General features: G+C 33.2%; 1 protein-coding gene across 1 annotated transcript in view; it reads left to right on the plus strand.

The window, feature by feature from the left end:
• Nucleotides 1–18,739, plus strand: part of LOC150109463 (frizzled-5-like) — a 95,358-nt gene that overhangs the window by 38,402 nt on the left and 38,217 nt on the right. The window contains exon 2 of the mRNA XM_090408427.1: nucleotides 171–217. The gene's annotated coding sequence lies outside the window, so the exon portion shown is untranslated. The remainder of the gene's footprint in view (nucleotides 1–170; nucleotides 218–18,739) is intronic.

Below are 18,739 nucleotides of genomic sequence, written 5' to 3' on the forward strand. Positions count from 1 at the left end.
AGCCTTGAACGTAGCGGTCAAGTGTGGTATTCCGCTTGACCTTAAAGTGAGGATCAAATATAGTTTACGGAAGAAATAATCAAAATCAATATCAAAATATCCAAAAAATGTGAATGAATTATACAGATTTTTTGATACATACTTAAATTATTTTTTTATTGTCCTTACAGGCTTTTCTTTTCCAATCTCCAGTACACCACCTTCATCTGGAAAAATGGTAAGTACAATTGGCTCATTAAGGTGTATGGAAATACTATAATTAACAGTGATTATCAGTATATGTTGAAAAATCTCATTGGCAAACGAATGTTAGTGATATATTAGAATTTGTACTTTTTATATGCGTGTAGATAATACTCTGGCCTCATGGAAGAAAAATAAATCAATCAAATAGATAAATCTTCGAATATCTTTCTATTCTCCAAAGGGAATAAGCAGAACTTTTTTAGTCGAAGGGTGGGGGGGGGTTATGATTTTGAGATCTCGGAAACGAATAAATGGTTCTTTTCTTGAGGACTGGAATAAACTGAGCCTCCGTAGCTTAGTCGGTATAGACGAAGCTCTTTGGTCGGAAAGACCTGGGTTCGATTCCCGTCAGTGACGTGAGGAACCTTCATCTGGTCTCTTTCGACTAAAGGTGAGTTAGTCGGTCTCATACGGAAGATAGAGCTAACTCGGGTTTTACATCCCTCAAAACAGGCAAACCGGTCCCGTAAACACACACGGCTACAGTCATAGGCAACGGGAAACCACCTGGCTTCGTAATGATCTCCCTAGTATGGTAGCATAGAGCTACCCCCACCAGCCGTCTGGCTGAGGGAATAGGATAGAACAGGGGTCGCCCAAACTGAGGCGCGCGAGCCACATGCGGCTCATTGGGTATGTATATGTGGCTCTGAAATAAAATTAAAAATGAAACTAAAACTATCCAAGTTTCATTTATAAAATTTTTAAAGGATTTCATTCACATATTCAATGATTTTCAATACTTGGAAGTCTTCGGGACTCGTATCATGAGTTGGAAATATTTGCATTTAGTGTTCTCAGTATCTTCGGGTCTACATATTTATGTGAGCAGTCGTTTTCTAACATGAATTTCATTAAATGGAAACTGAGGATCCAAATTACTGATGCCAACATGGAATCGTGCCTTAAATTAAAAAGCGACTAGTTACAAACCGGACACACAGAAACTTACTAAGGAAATGCCAGCTCATTGCTCACACTGATTAAAACCAATGAGAGCAATTTTTTATGTGATTTTTTCTTCATTTAATAAAGATATAATTAATATTATAACTTGTTATATATTACTATAAATTTAGTATAATATTATTTTAAATTTTCCTTATTTGTAAAAATATATTTATGGCTCTCGAATAATTTTTAAATTGTTGTGAGGTTTGGCTCTTCCGTCTCAAAATTTAACCGACCCCTGGGATAGAATAAACCGCTTTGTTTAACTTGTGAATGCAGTGTTACTCTGCAACTAAAAGGAGAATAGCTACTATTCTGTGGTTGAATGTTGTTAGTTTTAAGTTATACTTTTTTTTAGATATATTTTCAATTATATTTATTGATTAAAAGTTTCTTACACATTTATAGTAAAAATTACAGTGTTATAAATGTAAAACTATTTTATTATATTAAAGTTTTTAAAAAGATAAGGTATTAAAAAAAAAAAAATCGTGACTTTCAGAATTCGCATATGCTTATATGGTATCCAGACAAATAAAGTTTGTTACTTTATTTACAATTTATTGAAGAACATAATAATTTTGAGTTGTGTACTTATTTAGATAAGTATGCCTTCAGTGCTATCCTATAAATAACTATAATAACAATGTGTATCTCAAAATGAATTTATAAATGTAATATAATGATGTTACTTCATTTAAAATAAATGTACAACATAAATGCACATAAACGTATACATTGTAATAAAACTTATAGAAACGAGTTGATATGCCATATAACGATGTACAGTACATGTAGAAAAGAGCAGATTGATCAAATTAACAGCTCATAAAACTCCCATTATTGTCAATTTAATAATTATTAATATTTTATAATTGTTACATACTAAAAACTGAATAATGTATTATTATATTTAAAAAAAAACTTTAGAATATTTTTTACTGGAGGGGAGAAAGTTGCTGGTAGAAGAATACATCTTTGTAAGGTGAATAAGGGTAGCCTGGTAATTGGAAATTAAAAAAAAAAACGAAGAAAATAAGAGAAAATAAAGAAAAAACAGTTTATGAACTATTTTTTATCACTACTCGAGAAAGGACTCGTTTTTTTTTCCTTTTTTTTTTTTTCAAACAAAGAAACATCACTTCATGATACTGCACTGGATGAGCTACTATACGAATTCTTTTCATTTCGATCATCAGAAATCCACCCGTATATTAGAAATACTCGGTAAAAATCATCTACAAAAGCTTTTAATGCCACTTTCTCGATGAGATATTACGAACCACACCTATTAACTTAGCTCAAAAAGGTTCTTTAGCAATTGCCGAGCATCCCCGTAGGTTGTTCAGTGTCGATAAAGCACTCCTTAAGTGTATCCCAAACTCAAAAGCCAGCGAATTTATTTGCGCCAATGAAAGTGACTTTCTTTGGAGTATTTTTTTTTCCATCCCACACTCCACCTGCGTTCTAACCTCATTAGAAATTCTCATTCTTTAACAGCCCAGCAGTTCGAAGTAATTGGATATTCTGCAAGAGGGGAAGGAAGAAAAGTGGGATTTATTTTGCGTTCGGTTCGACCCACTCACTATGTGTGTGTCCACGGCACTTCCTCTAACTAATCTGTTAGGGGGTATTATGCGGTTTTCAGCAACAACTCCACATCATCTCGTATTCGGGGACACAGCTGCGTCTCATGAACCTCAGCCATCGTCTGGTGTATTTGAGGTCACACTGGGCGATCGGGGGTAGGGATGGGGTGCAGGGGGAGGAAACTAAAAAGACCTTACATCCTGTGTACGGTTAAAGAGAGTTTCCATCTGTCACCGACTCTCACTACGCACAACACACACACGTCTCCTCTTGTCCTAGTGGAGTTTTTCTACTTAGACACGCATTTAATTCTGAGCGCAGAAGACATTGATCCCATGGTGATGAAATTGAACCTACGTTGCCACTGACTAAAGAACAATGGCTGTTTCCACTCAAGAATATATGGACTTTGTCTGTAGATTAATGCATTCCGAGAACTACTACTCGACCCGACCTCTAGTGTTCATTATAAGTACTAGAGAACGTGAAAGCATTGTTATAACAAATCAACGAAGTTCAAAGCGTATTAATTATAATTAATAATTATATGAAAAAAACGTTGATTTTAGCTTTATAGAAAGCAAATAAAGATGTAATCATTTTTTGGGCGATATCCATGTTATTAATGAACTAATTCAAATAGTTTAAGGAACGAAAAATTAAACAGAAATATCCATCTTGCTTTATCGCACCGTTTTGTATGCAAGTTGTTCCAAATGTTTTCCGTCTCACACCTCAAATACAAACTTGTAGACCTGCAAGTCTGTACTTGAAGGAACAGAAATTAATTGACTGCATTCTAGCATGTGAATCTCTCGTTCGCAAACAGGTGAGGGTGCAATTGTTATTAGAAAGAGGAAACTAGAAAGTTACATTCACTCATTAGCTATGCACGCAGCCAAATTATTGCTAAGCTCTAAGCTAAGGAAATCGATATCGAAAATAAAATCGTTTCAACAATTTAGGAGAACTAAAATGGACAATAACCTATTATATGTATACACAGCCATTGTACAACAACATACATGAATCGTCTTTCATCATCGTTCTATCTATTCTCATTAATATTATATTATTAATCTTAAAAATAACTTTGTAATTAATATTATATTTAAAATTTTAATAAAATATTTTAAATTGTTTAAAAAATGTTCTAAATTTTTAAAACTATATTATAAACCTTTATTATTTTAATATTTTAATATTATTTATAATACAACAATAGACGAAAGATTTTAAATTATGGTATGACCATACAGTTCATAAAACAAACGAACATAGAACAAGTTTTTAATAAAAGAGCGTGAGAATATAAAATAAATTATTTTAATTGTATTTTGATGAAATAAAACGGCCACATAATCTGTGTGAATGAAGAGGAATCAGACCAATTAGCAATCTGGCGAGTATTAAGCTATAAGAGGGAAAAAATTCACTTCGAATAGCTAATATAGCTGTGATAGACGCTCTAAGTAACCGAGTGGATAGCATCTCATGTTTGCAGTCCCACTGTGATACAGAAGTGGGGAAAAAGTTTCATGTTTGGTCTCCAGAACAGTTTTCGGATCATCTAACCTTTACCCACTGTACTAATGTATGATAAGTTAATACCTGTGGGCAACACTGCATTATAACAAACAAACTAAGAGCAAAACATGCTTGCGGAACTCTTCCATGAATAAGCTCCTCAATCGATATTACATTCCCCCTCCATCCGCTCGATTCCTAGTAAGAACGTGATTTAGAAGAGTCAGAATTTGAAGTTCTAATGAAACACAAAAATTTAATATGCCATTCTCCCATATACCTAAACCATTTACTGCCAACAGAGTGTATTTATTTGTGAAGGAATGTAATGAGAATCCTCATAAACAGTGCACAATCCAAGGGGTATTTTTGTATGGGCTTACTAAAGAAGAGGTCCTTTGTCTTAAATTGCATATCTAAATTCTGTTTCATTGGAATTTAGATGCGCATTTTTAAGATGAAGGAAAATCAAATCCTTAAGAAATATGGCGAATGTGTACAGTGCAATAGGAAGAATTAAATATTAGCATTGAATCGATAGAAGGTCTGCCTTCTTCCGTATCATTGCAAATAGCAGAATTCTCATTTTTCATGTTTAGGTGGATTACTTCTACATTTTAACACACAAACTGTTAGCCCCTCTCCATTAGCAGATAAACGTATTGAAACACGTTAGAAATACAAATGAAGAATATGACCTTTTTAGTTCATTTAGTCAATGCGGTAAGTTTTCCATGCACTTGTGACAAGTTTCATGGGAAATTAACCCTCATTCTTCACGTAGAAATGTCTTCAATTATTCCAGTGATTGCGATGTCTTCCAGGAATGATTTCTTATATGTTATTCCACTTCATCCCACACTGGATTTAGATAAAGACTCTGAGTTGACCAGTCCATTACAGCCACCCTGTTAACTAAAGCCCAAAGACAGTTGGCTGGTGGGCAGCAGGACTCTCTTGATAGAAAGGTATGGGCGTTCACTATAGAGCTGCATTAAGTGCAACACTATCCAAAACGTGCAGGTACATCTCTTAGTTCATGTTACTATCGATAGCAATCAGTACATTAACATCACGCCAATGAAATATCCCTACACCGTCACATTTCCACTTATAGTGTTTACCATTCTGTCCCTATATATATATTGCTACTACAGTACGGATCTGAGCATTTAAAGCACTATCCGGATTGAAACGATCCTACTGCGCACAGACAACCTGGCAACAGAGCTGAAACTGCAGTCAGAATGCTTACATGCAGTCGTCACCATTTCCTTGTCTTCAGGGATGGACGACAAGTTTCCAGTTCGGTTTTCCCTCGATGGAGCGAACCTGGTTTAATTGTGGAAGGCGTTTCGTTGATTCGCGTTCGCCACGTGCCTCGCAGATCTACTGGGAAGAGGGTGATCTAATTTCCTTATCCACATCTGTTGTTTCGTATTGTGTGTGGACTTCCATTTGCGAAGAGTGCACGTGCGCGTGTATGTGTCTCGGGGTCATCCACCTGACCGCGCCACAAGATACACGTAATCCAACGACGCTCGAGCTGACAGAGGTTGCTGCTGCTTTGCTCGTGGTGGTGGTCACTTAGCCGGTGTCCTAATGTGCAGGGCACGTGCTGCACCGCAATACCTTAACCAAATGACTTTCTTACAGCTTGCTAATGGCACTTGCACGAGGATGTGGATTACGGGGCTCAATTAGCCAGTGGGCCATTCACGCAGGTCCTCTCTAATTGTTATTGTTCTACTCGATCGCTTGCATCGAAGCTCTGTGGCTTCATCACAATTGCACTTTCTCTTGCTCAATATTTCTCCCTCTCAACCTTTTCTCCATTCTTCCCCCCTTTTACCTTGTCTCCATTTCTCTCTCTCTCTCTCTCTCTCTCTCTCTCTCTCTCTCTCTCTCTCTCTCTCTCTCCACATTTTCTCCATTCTTCCCCTTTCACGTTTTCTCCATTTCTCTCTCTTTCTTGCTCCCTGTGTCGTTATACCTCTTTTTTTTTCATTTATTTCCTATTTTTTCACCTTCTCTCTCTTCCTCTCCTTCACTTTCTTCCTACTTCTACCCTTTTCACTCAACATTTTTTCTTACTTCTTAATTTCTTTTTACCTTCTCTCTCTCACACACACAGTCTTTTTTATTGTTTTCTAATTCTTTCTGTCTCTTCTGCTTTTTTTAAATCATTTTTATTATCCATTCCTTCTCTCACTTATATTTTAAATTTTACTTCTTACAAATTCTCTCTCTCGTTTCTCTATTTCTTTTCATAAGGCTTCCACATTTTTTTTTTTTTTTTGCTACATCATTCCATCTCTCATTAAATTTTACTTACTACCAATACTACCATTCTTCTTTTCTTCTCAAGTCTTTTTTTTCTCCTAATTTATGCATCGCATGGAAAAAGTAGTTCTAAATCCTCATCATATTTTAAGTAACTGCATTCAAGAGTTAACAATCACTTCAAAACCTTACCGTCTGAAACTTGCATATCATTTTTGAATTTTTTTTTTTTTATCCTTATGACATGAAATAAGATATTAAAGCTGATCATTAGACCTGCTAAAAACGGAATACACTTTCTCAGCAGACACCGACACAGTCCAAGTATACATATACATAGAGAATATTATCATCGCTAAAAAGTGAAGGAGCAGTTGATACATATTTATAGTGATGAATGTGTGTACAGAAGTCTGCAGCATCTGGCTGAAATGCCTTGTTTATAGAGGGCGCCAGTTAAGCCTTACTGACATCTCAAACATTGCATTATTAGTAATTAATTAACCATATAACACAATATGGTATAAAATGCAATATATATAATATATTTTAATCGTTTTTTTTTTATTTTTATATATATTTTAATTCCATTTTATTTACATTATTTTTACTCACGTAGCACTTATTTAGCCTTTGGAATATGTTATTAAATTACATTTTTCATGGTCCGATACGGAAGAGGGCGCTTTTTAATCGTTTGTCAAAAACAAATGTTACTGCATATAAGTTGAAAGCGTTTTCTCTTCCTTATATGGTTTCATTTTACCAAATAATTAAATATTAGAGTTTAAAGGCCTCGCCTACTCCCTATAAGGGAATAAAAGGCGTTAGCTTATTATTATTATTATTATTATTATTATTATTAAATATTTGATAAGCGGTACAATGTGAATCGCACGCTTAAGATTTTTAATAATAATCGCATAATTGACTTTATTTCGTCCATACCTATCTGTGCGAGAGAGGGCGCTTTCATTCTTTGCCCAAACCAAACGATTTAATATAAAAACATGATTTCTCTTTGAAATTGTCGTTTGCTAACTGGTTTAAAATTAACGTCTAATAAAAAAAAGGGTAAATATTGGAAAACAATACGAAATTCCAGCTTGTAAAGTTTTTGAAATTCATAAATAATTTCTATGGAAAATAATATAGATAAACCTTAACAATTTGAACGAAGTCAACTTCATAATATTTTATGTTTTCCTAAAAGAAGCCGTTCTCTTCAGTTAATAATTATATCACGTTTTAATAAAGGTTTTTATAATAAAGGTTTTTATAATAAAGGAAATATTAAGAATGTAAAAATTTCCTAGACGTACCCCGGATATAGCAATATCAAAAAAGGCCTCAGATTTCCAGATTCAATACAATAATGGGCAATTTGAATTATATTTCGTATAATTTAGAAACGTTAATACATTTTATTTATTTATAAAGTTGTTTTAATGGTTGCATTGAAACAACTTTAACGATCTTAATTATTGTAGAAGTATTAATGAGCGATGCAAGCAACTGCATACATTAAACTTGCTATGAATAAAAAATGAATCTCAATTTTATAAAAATACACAACGTTTTATTCTAAAATCTTTTGTGATAAGCTAACTTAGAAGTTTCTGCTGGTATTTAATTAGCTAACAGCAATCTTAGCAGAGAAGCAAAATGACGAATAGAGATAGGGTTTGCCATTTTTCACCGATGTCATCAGTCATTGGAATATAAAGATAATTACAATTCCAATATCCTCGAATTAATTAAATCATTTTAACTAATCTTTTCACCGATAGGTAGACACCGGATATTGATCTTCAGATGCTACTGCTTATTGCAATTCCCATGGCGTCTAACTAATCTTGATAAACACTTCCTACTAGAAAAAAAAAATTTAAAAAAAAAAAAAAAAAAATATATATATATATATATATATATATATATATATATATATATAAAGCGAAACTGAATCTGTCAGATTAAATGTTCTTGTGACCGAACTAGGATAATAAGCCAAGATCAATTTTATTTAGTCGGTATAAAAAATGCAAATAGAATAAAAAAATTCAGTAAGTTTAGAAAAAAAAAAGCCGCAGTTGTTGTCAAAATCAATATAAAGTTTGGTATTGTTGAAAATGATATTGTGGCTTTTTTTTTTTTCTTCCCCTCATGAAATGCTGTTCACAAGGAGTGGGCAAAGCAGGCCGTATTCGCCATCTTTGTTCCTCTGCAGTCCACACTTTTTTTTTTCCTTTTTTTTTCCTTTCTTTTTTTTTTTTTTTTCGATATAAAATTGTGCGCATTTAAAAATAATTAAAGATCTTGTCTTTCGTTTATAATAAAGGAAATATTAAGAATGTAAAAATTTCCTAGACGTACCCCGGATATAGTAATATCAACAAAGGCCTCAGATTTCCAGTTCAATACAATAATGGGCAATTTAAATTATCTTTCGTATAATTTAGAAACGTTAATACATTTTATTTAATTATTCATTTATCCATAATATATAATTTATCCTTAATTATACACATAAGAGGTAGCCACCTCTTTACTGCACTGTATTCAAATATTCAAAAATATTCAAAATTATAATAACAATTCCTCGCTGTCTTAATAAAATTTATCGTTTCAACTGAACCATAATGTCAACTAGGATGAAGAAAATTATGTCTTTAGTACGCATGGCAAAAATGACTTCATTGTTGTGATATGAATGACGTCATCACTCTATATTAATGCAGTGACGTAGGTTATCATTTTTATGATCGTCTGCAATCATTTCGGAATTTGTTCCATTTGTTTTCGGATTGTCTGCTATTAAAATCAAGTTGGTGTTTTATTATTAGCTAGAACTTCGGTGTGTTAAAATAGCGTATAAATATAATTTTTTTTGCGTAAATTTTTTGGGATCGTAGAACGATTGGAAGTAATGGCGAGTATCTTACCACTTAGCTGCGGCCATTTCTTACTTTCGTTCGTCCATATCAAGTACTGTTCCACGCACACCTGGTAGACGCAAACACAACCTACTGTTGCCGTGAAAATACGAAGTATGACATCATTTCTGACAACGTCAAGTGTGAAGCAAACAATTGAAAATGTTCTTTGGTAGAGGGAAAGCAAAAGGGGGGGAGAGGATCTTGACAATGTTACAGAAAACACTCAAATTTGAAATTCAACTTATAAGTTAAATGGCTCTATTGATTCATGTGTGTGTGTGTGTGTGTGTGTGTGTGTGTGTGTGTGTTAATGACCTTTTTCTATTGAATGTCCAATTAAATCTACAATTTTACCAGCCACAAACTACGACTACACTCTGGTTCGACATGCGACATCCAGGTTAGTTGAGGTTAGGTTAGTTTATAATGATTTCTGATTTTATTGAGTGCAAAAGAAGTACTTTCCTTACTTTTTTCATTATAAACTAACCTAACCTAACCTAAGCTGTTATAATTTCTATTGAGAACGAAAACCTATAAACATGTTTTTGTTTTTATTACATTTACCAGACTCCTCTAGGAATTATTCACTTTAACCGGTTATTATTAATAATAACCGGATTTATCACTTTAACCGTAACACACACACACACACACACACACACACACATATATATATATATATATATATATATATATATATATATATATATATATATATATATATATATATATATATATATATATATATATATTAAAAAAAAACTCTTTAATGATGTGTTATTCGGATCAAACTTTCCCATATTTTTGATAAGGATATGCAGTCATTCCGATTCAAGTTAAGGCGCTGAAGCAAGTCCTTAGCACTCTCTTTAAATAGGCGTTCTACATAGAAGGCGTGTTTCAGAGACTAAAGAATGTTGTGGTCTGCCTCTATTCCGTGTTGAGCTAATCCAGAGTTATCGGATTTTTTGTGGAAGATATATGATTGATGTTCTTGTATTCTTTTTTTCTATTGAGCGTCCGGTTTGACCGAAGTAGGAAAGATGACAGTCACATGGAACTTGATATACACCAGGAAGAGACATAGTTGAGAGTTTATCTTTGGAAAGGGGAAATACGTTGACAGTTTATTAATAGGAATAAAAGTCGCTACTAAATCATATTTCTTTAGAATTCTTGAAATCGATTCTGAAATGCCGGAGATGCATGGGATTGGAACCCGACGTACTGTTTCCTTGTTATTTGGGTTAGGTTTGTAGGAGCCAAACAGATGGTGTGTAGTCCTCTCGGAGAAGCCATTTAATTTCGTATACTGTTTGATTGTTCTTCCTGTAAATGATGGGGAGTTGAACAATTAGTCTTTACATTCTTCTACATTCATTCTACATTCCACATTCTTCTACAAAATGTTTGATTCGACAAGCTAAGACTAATTGTTCAACTCCCCATCATTTACAGGAAGAACAATCAAACAGTATACGAAATTAAATGGCTTCTCCGAGAGGACTACACACCATCTGTTTGGCTCCTACAAACCTAACCCAAATAACAAGGAAACAGTACGTCGGGTTCCAATCCCATGCATCTCCGGCATTTCAGAACCGAATACCTGTAAATAAATATGAATTTCTTTTTCACGTTATCTTTTCATTTTTGATGTCCAGTGTTTTGTTTCTATTAAGACAATATCGAAATAGGTAATGACAGACATACGATTCATCTTGTAAACAGACGACGTTAAGTTACGGTATCGATAAACACAGCACAGTACTAAAAATATATTTTCACTTCCTTATGATTTTCTTTAATAATATTTTCTTTTCTCTAACTTACTTTATTGTAAGAATATAGTATATATACATACATACCATACAAAATATGTGTTAATCGACTGTTTATGTTACCGGTAAGGCTTCCGGTCAACAGTAGGCTATTAGTAAAGTTTCTGGGGAGTCAAAAGGGAGTTCGAAAAATGATTTTCGAACTAGGGGGGGGGGGGTCGGTGCCCCTAACCCCCCGCATTGTTCAATGGTCAACTGTATATATATATATATTAGGGTTACCAGGTAATTTTATAAACTTGGTTATTTTACTCCTAATCCCAAGTAAGCAAACAGTTAAGTTTGCGCCTGAACATAGTTCAAGTCTAAAGATGGTACAACACCAGGGCAACTCATTGTAAAGGTGAGTAAAGCTCTGATCACTATTCTTAGTATTTTCCATAATGTAAAGTACATCTCACTAAAGAGATATATACTGCAATACATTATGGGTGGGGTCACTACCCAGACCGGTTTCAACCTTTTTTTGAGGTCTCCTCAGTGAGTAGCTAGACCCTAAACACCAAGGTTTTAGTAATACAGAGCTTAATAAGTATTTTACCAGAACAAGTTACCATAAGGTGTTTTAACCTTATTAAATAAAAATCTCAGGATGAGAGATATTGGTGCTATTATACCCAAGGTAAAATACTTTCTACATCCTGAGATTTTTATTTAATATGGTTAAAACACCTTACGGTAGCTTGTTCTGGTAAAATACTTATTAAGCTCTGTATTACTAAAATCTTGGTATTTCTAGCCTGGCTCCCACTGATGAGACCTCAATAAAGGTCGAAACCGGTCTGGGTAGTGGTCCCTTGCCTTTAATACATAGCACCATACATCTCCTCCAGGAGATGTGCTTTGCATTAAGGGTAAATATTAAGATTAGTGATCAGAGCTTATCCACCTTTACCATGAGTTGCCTTGACTTGCACTACGTGTGGGGTCACTTAGACTTGCAATATTTTCAGTCGCAAACTTGCCTTACTTGTCTGTTTGGTTACTTGGGAAATGGAGTAAAACCAGGTTTAAAATAGCTTGGTATCTTTAACTAACATATATATATATATACACATCTATATATGTGATTATATGCTTCAACTCGGTTGTTGTGATACATTTTTAAAAATAGATTTAATGACTTAAAAACCGAGATTACTTATAAAGATTTAATAAGATTAATACAACTAGTTTCGGCTTATAATAGCCTTCATCAGGTATTCTTAAAGGAAGAGAATAGTAATAAACATTGAAGTATCTAAAAACTTGAAAATACAGGTAATACAGGTTTTTTTTTTTTGTAAAAAAAAAAAAAAAAACGTTTTTCATATATCAATTATGTGTGGCGATTTTTTACCTGTATTTTCAAGTTTTTAGATACTTCAATGTTTATTACTATTCTCTTCCTTTAAGAATACTGATGAAGGCTATTATAAGCCGAAACTAGTTGTATTAATCTTATTAAATCTTTATAAGTAATCTCGGTTTTTAAGTCATTAAATCTATTTTTAAAAACATATATATATACTGGTTTCTAACTAGTAGGCTGGTAAGCGAATTTAAAATGAAAATAATCTAGACTTCGATACGTAGATTGCAAATATATTATTTAATGGTTGCAGTTTGGGTGTAAATGGGTCATTATTATGAATCCTAATAATACTAAATATTAATAGAAAATTTAGCTACAAGTCTGTGTAAACAGACACTGAAAATATTAGTTCCACCACAGATCTCGCTTATGATAATTTCTCCCAGAGGTCTTTTGCCAAATAATTCATTACTGCGTTAGTTTATTTAAGTGGGAACTTACCAAGTAATGCAAAGCAGTGCATTTCAGTGATTAAAAGGGGGGGGACAAAAAGCAGAATTAGTAAGTTAGGAAGGTGCCAACGATTTTGTAACTGGAAACTATTTGCGTTTATGGGAGTAGCATTGAATAAAGTCCTTCAGCTAAATAATATAAATGAATAGGCTTTTAACCAGGTGTTTGTCTAGACATCAACTCTCAGGGAAATTTATATTTAGTAGGCAACCAGCAAATACTCTTTTAATTGAGAATACAAAACTGCTTCTGCAAGAGGTTGTGTTTTATTGTTTACAAGCCAGTGGCAAAGCAGGCTTCTATGAGTTCTTACCGCTAGAGAGCGCTTGGAAACATTCTATAATCTGAGAATTAACTTCTGTCATCACACAGAGCAGTCGAGAGGGTTGCCATTTCTTTGTCGACTTTAAAGACTTGAAGTTTGAAGACTTCATTTGGGAAGATCTGAGTTCCAGTTGTCTGAAAACCGGACAAGTCGATACAGAAGAACCCTAATTTCCACCAAACCAAGCTAAAGTTGTACTCACATTAGCTCTGCTGCAGTATTCGTCAGGGAAGAGAGTATACTATGAGTTAAAATGTTTCAACCTACACTAACGTTCCAAAAAGTAAGGGTTCAACCAATTGTTTATGTTATTTTGCATACGAAGTAAGTTTTTATTGAATTCCTTTTCTCAGTATCTGCACACTCTGAAGCTTTTGCCCTCTTTAGCTATAATGTATGATATTTTGCATGCAGAAAGCGAAAAAATTGACGTACTTATAGAAGTATACGTAGCTAGATTGATGAATTTGACTGAATATTTTTGTAACGAGACATGAATTTTAAAAGAAATGAGGAACTGAGTGTCATTAAATATAATTTACTGACGAAATTTCATTGACGTGTGTCTGTAATTTCGATGTTTACTGTTTGTTTGAGAGAACACCCAAACTGGAAGCCGTTGCAATAAGCAACGAATACAGTGGATTAATATTTAAATGAGTATTCTGTTTAATCGCCTTCAAACTTCTTATAACATGTAGTTAAATAATTTCCTAATATTCCTTCATCGCCTTGAATTAAATAATAAATTCAACCAACAGTCTGCAATTTGCATTTCTAGGGTGAAAAAGAAGCCAAGATTCTGAGTTGAAAAACCCTGACATTTCCTCCTCAAACCAGTTAACTCATCTTCGGTTGAAAGCGTACTTGCCAAGGAATCATATCCCAGTCTTTCCAGCCAAAGGGCGTCATTACAGAAGACTACCACAGAAGAACATCACCGAGATAAGAGTTTGTCCCTACAACCTACGAATGCCACTGAGGAACGATTGTTGTTATGGAGATGGCCTTCGAATATACAAATGGTGTGAATGAATCATGGTTTGGCTATCTAGACAAACCATGATTCGATCATCTGAGATGGCCAGACTTGAATCTTACAGATTAAAGCAAAAATTTGAGTTACTATGAGTTCGCGTTTTTTTTTTTTTTTGAAGAAACAAATTAATTTTATATTAAAATATATTAGTAGAGATGGAGCTAAAATTTGTTTCTCTTTTTCATCTGGTAACCAAGTAGAAGATGCCTAGCAAATTTGATCAAGGCTAATAATATACACATACGGTATTATGACAGAATTAGCATTTTATTTATTTTTATGTAGTCTCGGTTTTTTTAAAGATATGCAAATAAAATGTCAATTTTTTTTCTTTAAAGATATTTAATGTTTTATTAGCGACATGCTAACAACAGAATGCTCTGGTGATACCGATATTATATTCTTCTTATTTCCGACATTCGTTTTCTCTATTTTACAACAGTACCCTGTTTTGTGTCGTTTAAATTTGGTTATCTGATTAGCAATGGCAATTGAAGATTTACTTCAGAATGACAGAGAATTTGCATATGTTGAGAACTGTCTCCACGAGCACGTGCACTATATTAAACTCCTTAAACCTACAAATCAGGTTTCGGGGATCATGATATCAGCAACTCACCCTCAAGTTGCAATACTGCGTAACGAATTGATAAAGTATTCATTCGCTTTTTCCAATTTGAATAACAACGACTATTTGCACATTTCCAAGTTCTGGAGAAGCCCTCCCCCTCTTTGATCATACTGACTAGAATCCTGTTTTCTATAGCTTAATTTAACTGATTTTACGCATGTTCTATTGAAATGGCTCCCTGATGGGTGCGTTGTCTTTTCTTACTCTTTATTTGCTTTGAAACATTTTGTAACAAGTTCCGCAGAAATACTTTCAAATATTTTCTTTTAATGTTTAAAGTTAGTCATAACATCAATTTTCGGGCATACTGAAAGTTGATGTTATGACAAAACTGTTGTAACAATTTTGATATTCTTTGACTCTTAAAACGTTCTGTTGTGTAATATTATTAATCACAACGTTTAATAATATTAAACGTTGTGTTTAATATTATTTTTTTAATGATATTCCAATGTATATTGTTCTTAAAAAGATTACTAAATTTTTGAGACAGTTGCGTAATTACTGATAAGAAACAGATAAATATATTTGTAATTACGTTTATATAAGCGTATTGCAAAATTTATAAAAGCTTTGATTTACTTTGAATTACTTAAACTTTTTCAAATATACTTTAAAAATAGCAAATTTGTTCTGACACCTTTTAATTTTCGAAATAAAATTAAATTAAAATAAAATTGTATTTTAATTTAATATTTTGGCGGTGATTGATTTATTCAATCCAATACCCTTGGAGGGTAATGGATGGCAATACTGTAGCCAATGAAGTTCTAACTGAGGCTCAGCTATTGCTGTTACCCTCCTGCCATGATCAGAGCTTTAATTGCTCAATAACACCTTATCCATACACTGTCCTCTACAGATAACGGGGAAGATGAAAAGCATTCTTGCTTCGCCCCTTTAAGCCAGTCCTTATAAGGATTTAATATTTTAAAATACAATTTTATTTTAATTTAATATTTTAGGGGGAAGAATCGACTTGGATTGATTTATTCAATCCAATACCCTTGGAGGGTAATGAATGGCAATGCTGTAGCCAATGAAGTTCTAACTGAGGTTAGGCTATTGCTGTTACCCTCCTGCCATGATCAGAGCTTTAATTGCTCAATAACACCTTATCCATACACTGTCCTCTACAGATAACGGGGAAGATGAAAAGCATTCTTGCTTCGCCCCTTTAAGCCAGTCCTTATAAGGACTATAATTTAATATAATATAATAAAGAAATAAAATAGAATTGTATATTGTTTATGTAAGGGTATGATAAGACATATTGTACTGATGACATTTATGTAAGGGTATGATAGACATATTTTACTGATGACATAAACAAAACAGTTTTGAATTTGGTCAATATGTTAATATTAAGACTAAATATTTATTATATCATATAGAAGTTATTGATATATAAACATACAGCAGATTTGTAATAAGAAGTTGAATTTGGTCAGTTTTTCATGTCGGTGACGTTTTTTCTTGTTCTGTGTTCTGTTTCATCAATTTGACGCACGTTGTCTCATTAGACCAATAATTTCCTTAATCCAGCTCCTAAACACAGTGCAGATGGAGTTGTTACTTAATTAAAATGCAATTACAGCTCATGATTTTCCTCTTTTTACCATATTATATATTCGTAATAATTATAATGTTAATTATACATCGTGATAAATTGCACGCAATTTTCATAATACTATAATGGTAATGAGTAATATTTGGGTGAGAACAATACTGCTGTATTCTTTTTGGGTAATCAAATCTGCCATCTTTCAAAAGTTGGCACTGTTACTCATTAACTTAAGTTCTCGGCTAAATGCATTACTTAATGCGTTTGTATCTTCTTCTGAAGATTTTCATTAAGATTATTATTCATGGGGGATACAGCACTTTATCAGGTTTGTAGTAGAGCTGGTGAATCGTGAGATGTAAATACATACTTCGTTTATTACGAGAAAATTGTCGAATGAAAGCCCTTTGGGTTTGAATATTCCATACAGACAAACAAACCAATCTGAAAAGGTATTTAATTGATGGCAGAACCTTTTGGACACGCCTACTACAATTTCCTTTAGAATTAAAACCTGCCAGTACATCGAAGAATCTACTGACAGGAAGAAAGTTAAAAGTACTGCTATCAGATTATTAATTAAGTTTAAAATGTCATTCAGTTTAATCGAATTCAATTAATATCACTTACAAAACAGAAAATGCATTTAAAGTTAGTAATACAATAAATTTCAATAGATGATCTACTGAAATAAACATTTTAATTGATCATTTTTGGCATCCTTATTATGCATGCAGGTTTTGCTGTTGTGAGTTATTTCTTTCGCATGTCTTTAATTAAAAAAACGAGTACTGAGTAAAGAACTAATTAAAAAGGTTCTGATTTACTTTTAGCTCCCTTGGAACGAAAGAGTAATTTATCTTTCTCCTAAGAACACCCATCTTGTTAAAATAAATGTGATAATAAAGATAAAAAAAGTATATGTAGGTCCATATTAATATGAAAAATGTATAGGTACCAAATTATTACGTCTAGTTTTTTTAGGTTTGATCTAATAATTATCCATTTCCCTATACTAGCTCCATCGTCATCGAAAACCTAGTACAGTAAAAGGTGTCTTCGTTTGGCTATATGGGTGACGCAAGAATGCTTTTCACATTCCCCGTTATCTGTAGAAGAAAATGGAAAGGGTGTTATATAGCTATAGGCTCTGGTCATGGCTGGGTAACGGCAATAGTCGAGCCTCAGTTAAACTTCATTGGTTACAGAATTGTCATCTATTTGTTACCCTCTGAAAAATGTTTATCTCCCCAATGACAAAATTCATCCTTATAGTCCTTATAAGGACTGGCTTAAAGGGGCGAAGCAAGAATGCTTTTCATCTTCCCCGTTATCTGTAGAGGGCAGTGTAGGGATAAGGTGGTATTGAACAATTAAAGCTCTGATCATGGCAGGAGGGTAACAAGCAATAGCTGAGCCTCAGTTAGAACTTCACTGGCCACAGCATTGCCATCCATTACCTTCCAAGGGTATTGGATTGAATGAATCAATCCAAACTCATCGCACTCGCTTCATCCCTAATCCGACAAAATTCATTTGCCATAAATTAATTTATAATTCATTTTTAAGCAAAAATTGGAAAGGTGTATTACTGAATTCTAATTACACTTCAGTTTTAAGAAGAAACAGGCGATTCTTTTAATAATTTTCATTTCATATTAAAGTTTGTTAAATTATGTTTAAAAACAAATATGTAAAATAAGGTTTTTAATTATGAAGCTAATAATGTCTCATACAAGAATGGTAATTAAAGTTAAAAACAGCAACTCGTTCAAAGCAGAAAATATGCATTCGATTTTGTTCGCTGATTTATTAGCCTGATTATCTTGAATTTTTTCTCTGCTACGTGTATTATTTGTTAATCCATTTTAATTATGGCAAGTCTACAATTTATTACAACAACATTTTAAATACGGAAACTGAGTGAACATATTTAGGAAAATATTTACAGAAAATAACTCGTGTTACTGCTTCAGACGAAGATTATAATTGCATA

This window comes from Typopeltis vanoorti, chromosome 2 (genome assembly GCF_054136105.1).
Source record: "Typopeltis vanoorti isolate ZY-2024b chromosome 2, IOZ_Tvanoo_1.0, whole genome shotgun sequence".
NCBI classification, from domain to species: domain Eukaryota; kingdom Metazoa; phylum Arthropoda; class Arachnida; order Uropygi; family Thelyphonidae; genus Typopeltis; species Typopeltis vanoorti.